The sequence below is a fragment of the Molossus molossus genome, unplaced genomic scaffold, assembly GCF_014108415.1.
Source record: "Molossus molossus isolate mMolMol1 unplaced genomic scaffold, mMolMol1.p scaffold_m16_p_14, whole genome shotgun sequence".
In the NCBI taxonomy this organism is placed as follows: domain Eukaryota; kingdom Metazoa; phylum Chordata; class Mammalia; order Chiroptera; family Molossidae; genus Molossus; species Molossus molossus.
Window position 1 is genome coordinate 19,834,311 of NW_023425349.1, and position 10,171 is coordinate 19,844,481.

The window sequence follows — 10,171 nt, forward strand, 5'->3', positions numbered from 1 at the left end:
TTTAGAAAAAAAATAGCCAATTTTCTTGTTTGTATACATTTTATCCTAAGAAAATCTTACTCAAGTTCTAAAATCAAAATTAAACCCATCCAGGGGAACTGAAGCATTCTCCATCATCCCTGTCACTGAAACATTATTGCCAATATTTTATTTTAATAATTTTATTTTTTGAAAGAGCAGTTTAAGACTCAGAGCAAAGATGAAGGGAAGGTACAGAGTTTTTCCTCCCCGCCACCCACGCGGGCACAGCCTCCCTCATTACCAACACCCCCACCAGTGGTCCATTGATGAACCTGTACTGACACGTCTCAACCACTCCAGGCCCAGAGTTTACGTCATGGTTCACTCTTGGTTGTATATTCTGTGGGTTAGGAACTTTTTAAATCATAACATTTTGTGAGAGTGAAGGATATACCCCCCTTCTGTAATTTAAAAGAAAGAAAATTTTATTTTTATGTATTTATTTTTTGTTTGTTTTATCCTCACCTGAGGACATTTTTGCATTTATCTTCAGACAGAGCTGGAGGGAGAGAGGGAGGAAGAGAGAGAGAGAGAAACATCGATGTGAGAGAGAGACACCAAGTGGTTGCCACCCACACGACCCCAGCCGGGGCTGGGGACAAACTGCAACCCAGGTACATGCCCTTAGTGGGAACTGAACCCGAGACTCTCTGGTCCACAGGCCGACACTCTAACCACTGAGCCAAACCGGCCAGGGCAAGAAAGAGAATTTAAAAGTGCCTTATTAGAGAATAAAAAAACTGATAAGCATATTTTTAATAATATGCACAATACTTTACTACGGTAGCACATATGTATATAATAATGTAAATAAAAAGATACTAGAGGCATGTGTTCACATTTTTCTGTGAAGGCGAAGGTTCTGAGGGTCTGAGTAGCATCTAAATACTCAGTACAGAGGCGGGCCCCCTAGGACTTCATCGCAGTCCAACCCCAACCAGGTGCGGATGCTGCTCGGGGCCCCCGGAAGGCGCTGACTATGACTCATGTAGCCCCACCTGGCCTCAGTTTCCTCTCATGCTCCATGAAATGGAGAAGAAAATAATGGTCCGCAATCTGCCCTGGACTCAACTCTGACTCTGCCCCGTGGCACCCGAGGCCCTGGAGCAAGTCCTTCCCCTGCGCGGAGCCTCACACCTCCCGGCGCCCGAGCCACACGAGGGGAGAATGCGGGGTGTGTGAGGCCCCCCGAAGCACGTGGAGCCCGGTGCCCACTCCTCAACACCCCAGCTGCGTGGACCTGGCCAGTCTTCCGGACACCGTCAGGTTCCACAGCACAGCTTAGTGGCTGAAGAAGGTGACACCGGGCGGAGTCCCTGCCTGGACGCGGCCCTGCCTTTCGCTAGTGTCGTGACCTTGGCAAGGAGCACAGCTAGCCCGTGTTCTCTCGTTTCCTCTTCTAATATGGGAATGCGCATCGGAGTACTCTGGGAAGGTATTTGCGAGGATATAAATAGCAGGAAAGGCATCAGACTGTGCCTGGTGGACATAACCAGCGCTGTTCAGGGTCAGGAGGAGGTTATCCTCAGGGGCAGGACGGGAGAGGTGGTCCTGATAGTGACCAAGGGGGCCTGTAGGCAAACAGAGTGGTTTTTGACGCAGGTGGTAGTTTCACCCCATGCACACTGCTGAGTGGGTGAAAACCCATCCCTCTGTGCTTACGGTATCTGCACTTCCTGTCAGGGGATTTTACTGTCCAAAGGTTTTGGGTCTTTTTGTTTTAAGAGTGCCAGGAAATTTGAAATGGGTCCTGAAGACCCTTCAGACCTCCACAGGTTCAGGTGGTGTCCAAGCCTATATTATGAGGGGGGTAAGGGGAACCATGGAATATCGGGTTTATAGGTGTGTATGTGTGTGTGTGTATGTGTGTGTACATCCACACACACACACACATATATACTGAAAGGTTGGAGGTGAAAAATAGGAAGCCCCAGAGAAGGGTGGAAGGCCCTAGAGGCCAGGAGGGGTGGTGGGTTCTGCTAGGCTGGCTGGTGACGTAGGTATATGTGCCCCTCTGTGTCCCCTTCCCTGCAGTCACTAACCCTTTATGACTGTCCCAAAGCTCCGCACGGGCCTGGAACTCCAGACAGAGCCTCCCGCTCTTTGCAGCGCGCGTCAGACGAAGAAGGAATGTGGCTGGTGACTGCACTGTAGTGAGCTCTGGGGATTGGGTTTCATGTGCGTGTGTGTCAGCGGTGTTCTTGTTACTAGTTCAGAAATGTACCAACATTTACAGAAGAACATGTCAACGAGGTAGGGAACCGTAGGCCCAGGCCAAAAAGGCCCGTGACTCTGGTCTTTCCTTTCCTCTAACCCTCTTTACACCAATGAGAACAGAGAAGTCAGTGGGGATTCTCAGGAAAGACTGGATTGTGACTCCAGGGAAACGGGTAGGACCCGGCAGGAGGCAGTGGGGTCAAGGGCTATTACCCAAATGCTACAGACCCAGAGCTGCTGAGAGAGTCCCCCACTCCAGCCATCACCATTGTCCCTGGGTTGGTTCTTCCCACCTTGGAGAGCTCCCCTGAGCCGCCCTACCACAGCACAGGACCAACTTTCTCTTGAAGAGCTGAGCATTCTCTTCCGAGACTCAGGTGTCCCTCTTCCTAGCTAGCCCACTGAACTCCAGGGCAGCCTGGCCTTGTCACGACCCCGAGAACCGCCGGTGAGGGGCTGTGAAAGCAAGGATCGGAGGAGGCATGTGGGGTGCCATGCAGGCAGGGACGGGGAACGGGACCCCTGCCGGGCTTGCCGGTCCCTGAGATACCCTGCGTCCGTCTCTTGCACACACCAGCACAAGCCTTCTTTTAAAAGTCAGGTCATGGCTTCATAAAACGAGTTTGGATGGAGTACTACGCAGCTGTAAGAAAGAAAGATCTCTTATCCTTTGAGACGGCATGGAGGGACCTTGAAAGTATCATCCTAAGTGAAACAAGCCAAACAGAGAAAGACAAGTTTCATATGATCTCTCTTATTTGTGGAATATAATGAACATAACAGTCTGAGGAATGGGGTAGTCCCAGAGACGCGGAAGCGGGGTACAGACTGACAATCCCCAGAAGAGGGGGTGGTGGGGGAGAGATAAACCACAGAACTTATATGCATGTATGCATGAGCAGTGGACATGGACAACAAACTGGGGAAAGGGCAGGGAGGGAGGGGGAGGGGGGAATCAGTGGGGGAAAAAGGAGAAACATCTGTAACAAAAATTAATTAATAAAATAAATAAATAAATAAAAAGTCAGGTCATGGGGAAGTTACAGCAGATCTCTGCTCCGATGGCCGCGACAGAGCAACCGCGGAAGCAGACATTGTGTGTGGGGACAAAGGGAAGTCAGTTCTGTTTGGTCACCTTACACCCACGGGGTCATCAGTGACACTGCCTTCACCTTCCACTTTCCATTTCATCGCCTCCAACAGAGAAACCCCCTGTCTCATCCATTTTACCATTGGGTTCCACACTGGTCAGGGACCCCCTGTCCCCTGTCCCCCTAATTGCCTTTTCCCTTCTACCCCCAGACCACATCCAGATTCTGGTAGCCACCCTCATGCACCCCCCACTTTATCTTGGGGCCCCTTCTCCTCACTATACGCCATCCTCTCTCATGGTCCACAGGTACCCATCTCAGGAGTCCAGGGGTAAGGGGGCCAGATGGCCACGAGAGTCCCTCCGACTGGGGAGAACAGCAAACAGGTAAAGAATCGATCACCAGTTCAAGAGAGAGAGACCCCAGAAGACCCTCAGCAGGAGAGGATCAAAGAGGGAGGTAAGATGGGGACTACGCACCTCAGGGAGCGGAGCCCCCTGCCCAGGACAGGGGATAGATAGCAAGGAACCCTGGGAACAAGGTGCCCAGGGCCTGGCACGTGCTCTACTAAAGAGCACATTCAAAATACAAGGTGGTGTCCCCTTGCCGAGAGGTCAGAAGAAGCCCAGAACAAATTGGCCGAGGCCAGGAAAAAGTTGAGAGAATTTCTGCAGCAGGGAGGTGTGAGTGTTCCTATAGGTGCTAAGAAGAAAAAGATTTAAAATGGCAGGGCCCTGAGGCAGCCACTTCTGATGGTTGTCAGCGCCCAAAGACCATACTGCTCCTGCAGCCCTGTCTTCTGATGACACCATGCCACCTGGTGGTGTCCTTTCCAGTGCTACTTCATCAACTTGGAACTATGTTCCTGAAAATGGTCCCTTTGCCCTGTCTGAAAGCACATTTTCATCTACTGGGCCTGCGTCAGCTTTCCTAGCAGCTCGACGGTCTCCTACCCGAGTCTGCATCCTTCGTCAGTGCGGAGGGACCAGCATCTTCTGCTAATATAGAGGCTCTGGAGAAACAGCACAACCAGGAAATTACAGATCAACTAGAAAAAGAGAAGCAGGAATATAAGCAAAAGCTCGCAAAGGAACAAGGGCTTCTGAGAGAGCAATTTCAGATTCATATCCAGACCGCAGGGGATTCTAGAGTCTGAGAAGACAGACTTACAGACAGCCCTGGCTTGTACTCAACAAGCAGCCAGGCAAAACCCAGGAAGGCGGGGGATCTGGCTGGTCTCCCGCCGTCCTCCCAGCAGGAGATCTGGAGCAGACTCCCCGTGCCCTCTGCACACAGCAGAAATGGGCGGACAGGTACAGCAAAGATCTAACCAAAAATCCTGATGCCCTAAAGCTGGAGTTGTACCAGAACAACAAAACTAACGCAGACCGGAGCAGGAGATCTCGGAACTGCAGGAGAAGCTTCGGTCCCAGCGACCGACAAGGGGGCCATGCAGCGCAGGATGGAAGAACTGCGAAAGAAACCGGAGCTGCCAGAGCTCCTGCTGCAACAATTGTCTAGTCAGCCTGAAAGCCCTGATAGCAAGGAGCAGCTACAGCAGGCTCTGGACGCGCGGGCACAGCTGGGGACCTGTGTGGAGCAGCTTAAGGATCTGCTGAAGTCGCTACAGGTGGAGAGAGACCAGCATGCAGAGAATCTGAAAGGAGAGAATGCCATCTGGCACTGGAAGATGCAGCAGATGTCAGAGCAGATGTGCAAGTTGAGGGAGGACAGGGGACACAGCATGAGTCAGGTGCAAGAGCTGGAGACCAGCGTGGCCAAACTGAGGAACCAGCTAGCTGTGCCCCCACCCCAAGAGCCCCCAGCAGGGCCCTCGGAGGTGGAACCACGGCTACAAGCCAAAGCGGAACAGCTACAAAAGGAACTGGAGACCCTGGCGGGGCGGCTGCGTGCCGGGTTCAGAACAATGCAGCTTTGGGTCGCCTGAATCTAGCTGGAGCTAGAGTGGGAGGCCGAGTGCGGGGGCGAGCGGGCGGAGATACGCAAGCAGATTCTGGAGAACATGCAGAGCGACCACACCACCATCAGCCATCTTCTTCCAGAACCGCACGTTCAAGGAGCAACTGGCAGAGATGCAGGACAGCTTCGTCAGGCTGAGCAACAAGAATGTGGTGACTACTGACATGCTTCAGGTGCACCAGTATGTCGAGAAGGGGCTGGCTAAGAAGCTGAGCCAGCTGCAGAAGCTGCGGGAGCTGAAGAGCCCTGAGGCTTAGCTTCTGCAGCAGCAGCAGCGGGACCTACTTAAACTATCTGCACCAGCACATGGTCACCTGTCCACAGCACATGGCCGCCTATCAGCAGCTCGCCTTTGACAGAAATACTGCAGAAGCAGATCCTGCCGCACACCCAGCTCATGGGGAAGCATCAGAAAGAGAAAGACGAGGCAAGGTAGAGGCCAAGATGGCCCACCAAGAGTTTCAGGAGACCCAGGAGCTCCTGGAAGCTGTCAAGCCCAGAACCAGCGGCTACAGTCCAGCTGAGGCTCATGGCTCTGCCTGGGGAAGGAGATGGACTGGATGGCAGAGAGAAGGACGAGGAGGCTCCCCGGCCAAGGCTGAGCATGCCGGAGGACCCAGATAGCTGAGAGGCCTCTGCAGGGCTGAGGAAGAACAGGCACAGCTGTGTGGGCAGCAGCATGAGCGGCATGAGGAGACCCAGCAGGAAGGCGGGGGGACAGTGTACCTGTGGAGCCCCACCAGGCCCTCCAGGTGGCCATGGACGAGCTGCAGAGCCACCTTACTTACAGAGTTCATGGAAGAGAAGGGGGATCTGAAGGAGCTGGAGCATCGCTGCACTCAGCTGTCTGGAGAGATGGACACAGTTGGAGAGTAACAATGATCAGCTTTGACCAGAATCAGAGGGCAGCACTGAAGAAGTGCCACCCGGAGGAGGAGGGGGGCATTAGCAGGCTGGCTCCAGAGGAGGAGGAAATGAAGGGGAAGCTCCTGGAGCTGCAGGAGCTGGAGGTACCCCTGAGCTGGAGGCCAGCGTAATGAATTGTATGGCAAGTTCCTGTGGGCTGCCCAGAACCCTGCTGGGGAGCCCACTACAGCACCCCCAGCCTCCCAGGCTACTGGAGCTGCTCATAGCCTGGGTGATCTCTGCATGGTGAGCCTCTCTGACAGTGTGGAGCCCGGCCCTGCTACACTTGAGAACTTCACTGCTGGACAGATCACCCCCTGCTGTGTGCAATGCAGAGCCCCCTGGAGTTCCCAGGCTTGATCACCCTGGAGAAGGGGCGCCTGGGCTCTGTCCCTACCCAGTTCCTGCTACCCCATCCCCATCACCCTGTCCTATTATTATAATACAAGAGTAAACTTACTTATTGATAACATGGGACAGAGGAAGGAGGCAGGGACGGGGTTGATTCGATGCCTATTTGTTTTGTTTTATTTTGGAATAAATGGATTTAGCCATTTAAAAAATATATATATATATATATATATATATATATATATATACACACAAGGAGATATATATATATATATATATATATATATATATATATATATATATATGTTTGTTCCAGGGGCGTACCTCTGGAGAACAGGAGAGGGTCCAGAAGATATGTCACACAGAGCCAAGGCTGTCTGAGTTTGTGCGGAGCCCAGGGCCACCAGAAATCAGAGGTGTTTCAAGGACAGGCAGACATTAAATCTGAAGGACAAGTCAGTCATTGACCAGATTGTAAATACCAAACACGAGGTTTGAGGAGTTGATACAATAAGAAAAGTCCACCCATGGATGTTCTCACGGCCCAGGTGGGAACCAAATGGACGGAGTCCCCATGATAACAAGGCTTCCTCCTTCCCTAAACAGGAAGGACGAATTCTACATTCTGCCGACACAAGCAGGCTTGAGGTCACACTGCTCCAATCAGCAACGAAAAGGTCAAAGACAGGGTCAGGCATGCCAGGGACACTGAGATTCCAGGATCAGAACCTGGGTTTTAGGCAGCCCCCTCCCGCTCTGCTCTCAGGGGTCCCCTGCTCAGGACCCAGAACCCAGAACCAGCAGAGACTCGAGGGGACGCGAGGCCTGGGTTGCCACAGGTTCTCGCCAAGAGGAGAGTGAAAATGGGATGAGCCATGAAGCTCAGGGTCTTCATCCAGTGGAAAGAAAAGGACAAGAAAAGCCATGGTCCAAACCAAGCATGTCCGGCCGCGTGCAGAGCCCCAGACCACCGGAGATCAGAGCTGCCTCTGGGGCAATGGCCCGAGGTGGTCCCCGGCCACCGCAGCTTCAGCAGATGGGTTTGGAGGATGCTCTTCATCGCCACCCTGGAGTCGTCCTCCACCCCACCCATCCAGGGGTCACATCTCCAGAGGCAATGTTTGCATACTGGTAACAGACTCTACTGACCCTCACGCTAGTCATCCTCTGAGGAGGGTCCCTGTTCATGGTCAGCAGGGATTCTGAGCAACATTTGTTCCTTGCAGCAGCCATTTGCAGTGGCTCCCTGGGCTCAGTCTGGAGGTATATGTTCAGGGGATCCCAGGACCTGAAAGGGTCCCCTTCAGTCTTCCTGAGGCTGACAGGGGTCTTCCGCACCTACCCATCTCTAGGCTTCTTCACTGTAACTACTCAGAGGTCCCATCCCTTAAAATGTTCACTTTTCTGAAGACATTTATAGAAGAACACTAGGAAATGCTATGAAACATTCAGAAGCTCCTCTTCGTGAGAAGTACAACTCCACCCAAAGACACAGGTAACCCACGCTGTCCTGCTCCCTGCCCGCCTGACCTCCGCACAGCTGTGAGGGGTGTGCGATGAGACGACGAGGGGAGGACACAGCGGACGTCCCCCGTCCAGGCGGGCAGGTGAGGGTCCAGTAGCTTCTTTTTGCCCACAATTGGAAGGTAGGGGTTCGGGGCGCGGGCCCTGCATTCTCAGTGGCGGAAGGAACAGAGTCCACTGGCGAGGAACAGCAGCCAGCTGCTCCCAGGAGCCCTCCCCCATCTTGCTGGAGGCGGGGTCCACCTGTAACAAGTCTCCCCCACACTCGTGGACTCCACACGGAAGGGACTGGAAACACCAGCTCTGTGGTGCAAGGTGTTGAGGAGACAGGGTGGTAGCCATAACGCTCCTCCCTGCCGGGCCCGCAGACACGTGTCTTACTTGGTGGCCTAAGGTTCCAAAATATTCTTCCTTGCCCAACCCCAGGCAGGGCTCAGACTCCCGGGGGTGAGGGGCTCAGGGTATGACTATGTGTTGAGTGACCAGCGCAGCTGGGCGAACTACACACCCTGGGGTGGGGCTGGAGGACGGTGAGGCAGGGCCCCTCTCCCTGACCAGAGGGCGAAGACAGGCCAGAGCACAAGAGGTCTTATTAGCAAAACGACAGGGAGGGGCACGGGGCATTTATAGCTTTAAACAAGGAATCTCCGCATACCCACAAGACATTCAGGCTACTCTCCAGCCACCACAGTGGGGCCTCCTTCAGAGCTAGGGACACAACAGTAGACTTCTGCACGGGGCACATCTCTGACCAACGTCACCCCCGGAAGGGAGCTGGGAGCAGGAACAATGTCCAGCGCCACACAGAGACAGTGCTGGGTGAGCACTGAGTGGGATGTGGGTCCTGCTATGGTGGGTCCTGGGCTGATGGGCACAGGTCCTAGGATCAGGCCACGTGCTTCACATGCATCCGCCATGTTTGTAGTTTAACGCTGAGCGTGACAATGAGGTCTTCCCTTGAGGAAGGGAAGCCCCTGCCATGCAGACTCTTCCCACTGGTGAGCTCCATGGTGTTACTTCAGGTCAAAATGCCAGCCAGCCATCACTGGTGACAGTGTTCCCCTTGCAGCCACACAGAGCACCGTGGGAAATGAGGCAGAGAGAGGAAAAGGTTTCAGGTGGCTAAGTTACCTGCTGATGAGTGACAAGGACACTGAACTGCAGGGTTGCATCCTGGTGAAGTGTGTGTGGCTCCTCTTTGAGCATGAACAGTGCCTGCAGTGGAGTTTTCAGACGGGAACAGGCCTCTTTGGTAAGTGTCCTGTGCCCTCCTCACACTGTTCTTTTGACACCATGCAGGATCTTGTCCTTGGTGCATACAGGTGGCCTTCAGGATGGAAGAGTCGTCTGTGATCTTCCTGTGACAATCCGTGTGGGGCCTAGACACAGGATAAGACTGGGTATTTACCTGTTATGTCTCCAGTTGAACTTCGAACTTGACAATGAGGTCTCCCTGCTGAGTGCGTACTCTCAGAAAGGATATCCGTCCTGGAGACTCTTCGCATGGGCTGCTTTGATGGCTTTATCGCAGGTCAAAAGGCCGCCGCCGGCCATTACTGGTCCATGTTTCATCATGATTTTCTAAAAGAGAAGAGTTTTAAAATATCCAACCTGGTATTTTAATAAACGATGCTTTGCAGAAAACGATAAAATCAGAGAAACAAAAACAGCAGATAAAGTGGGAGTAATTTTCAATGTCATGTTTTGTGCCAAACATGACTTACTTCTTAGCAGATCATAAGATCATGTAAGTGAAATCACACAGAATATGTTTTTGTATCTGGTTCTTCCATTCGGCATGACGTTTTGGAGATCCACCCATGTTGTGGCACGTGCTGATAATTTGTTTCTATGTATTCCTAAGTAGTTTTCCAGTGAATGAATATACCATCGTATGTATGTGCTCATCTGAGTTGTAACCACTTTGGAGCTATTAAGAATAAAGCAGCTATGAATATACATACACAGATAAGTAGACACTGTTTTCATTTCTTTGGTAAATAACTAGTAGTAGAATTTCTGGATGAAATTCAGAAATTCCCAACAGAGTAGTTATTTTATTTACCAACTTATCCCAAGTA

General features: G+C 52.3%; 1 pseudogene; it reads left to right on the forward strand.

Annotated features, from left to right (window-relative positions):
• Window positions 1–1,431: 1,431 nt before the first annotated feature.
• LOC118630033 lies at window positions 1,432–6,575 on the forward strand (annotated as a pseudogene).
• Window positions 6,576–10,171: the final 3,596 nt, after the last annotated feature.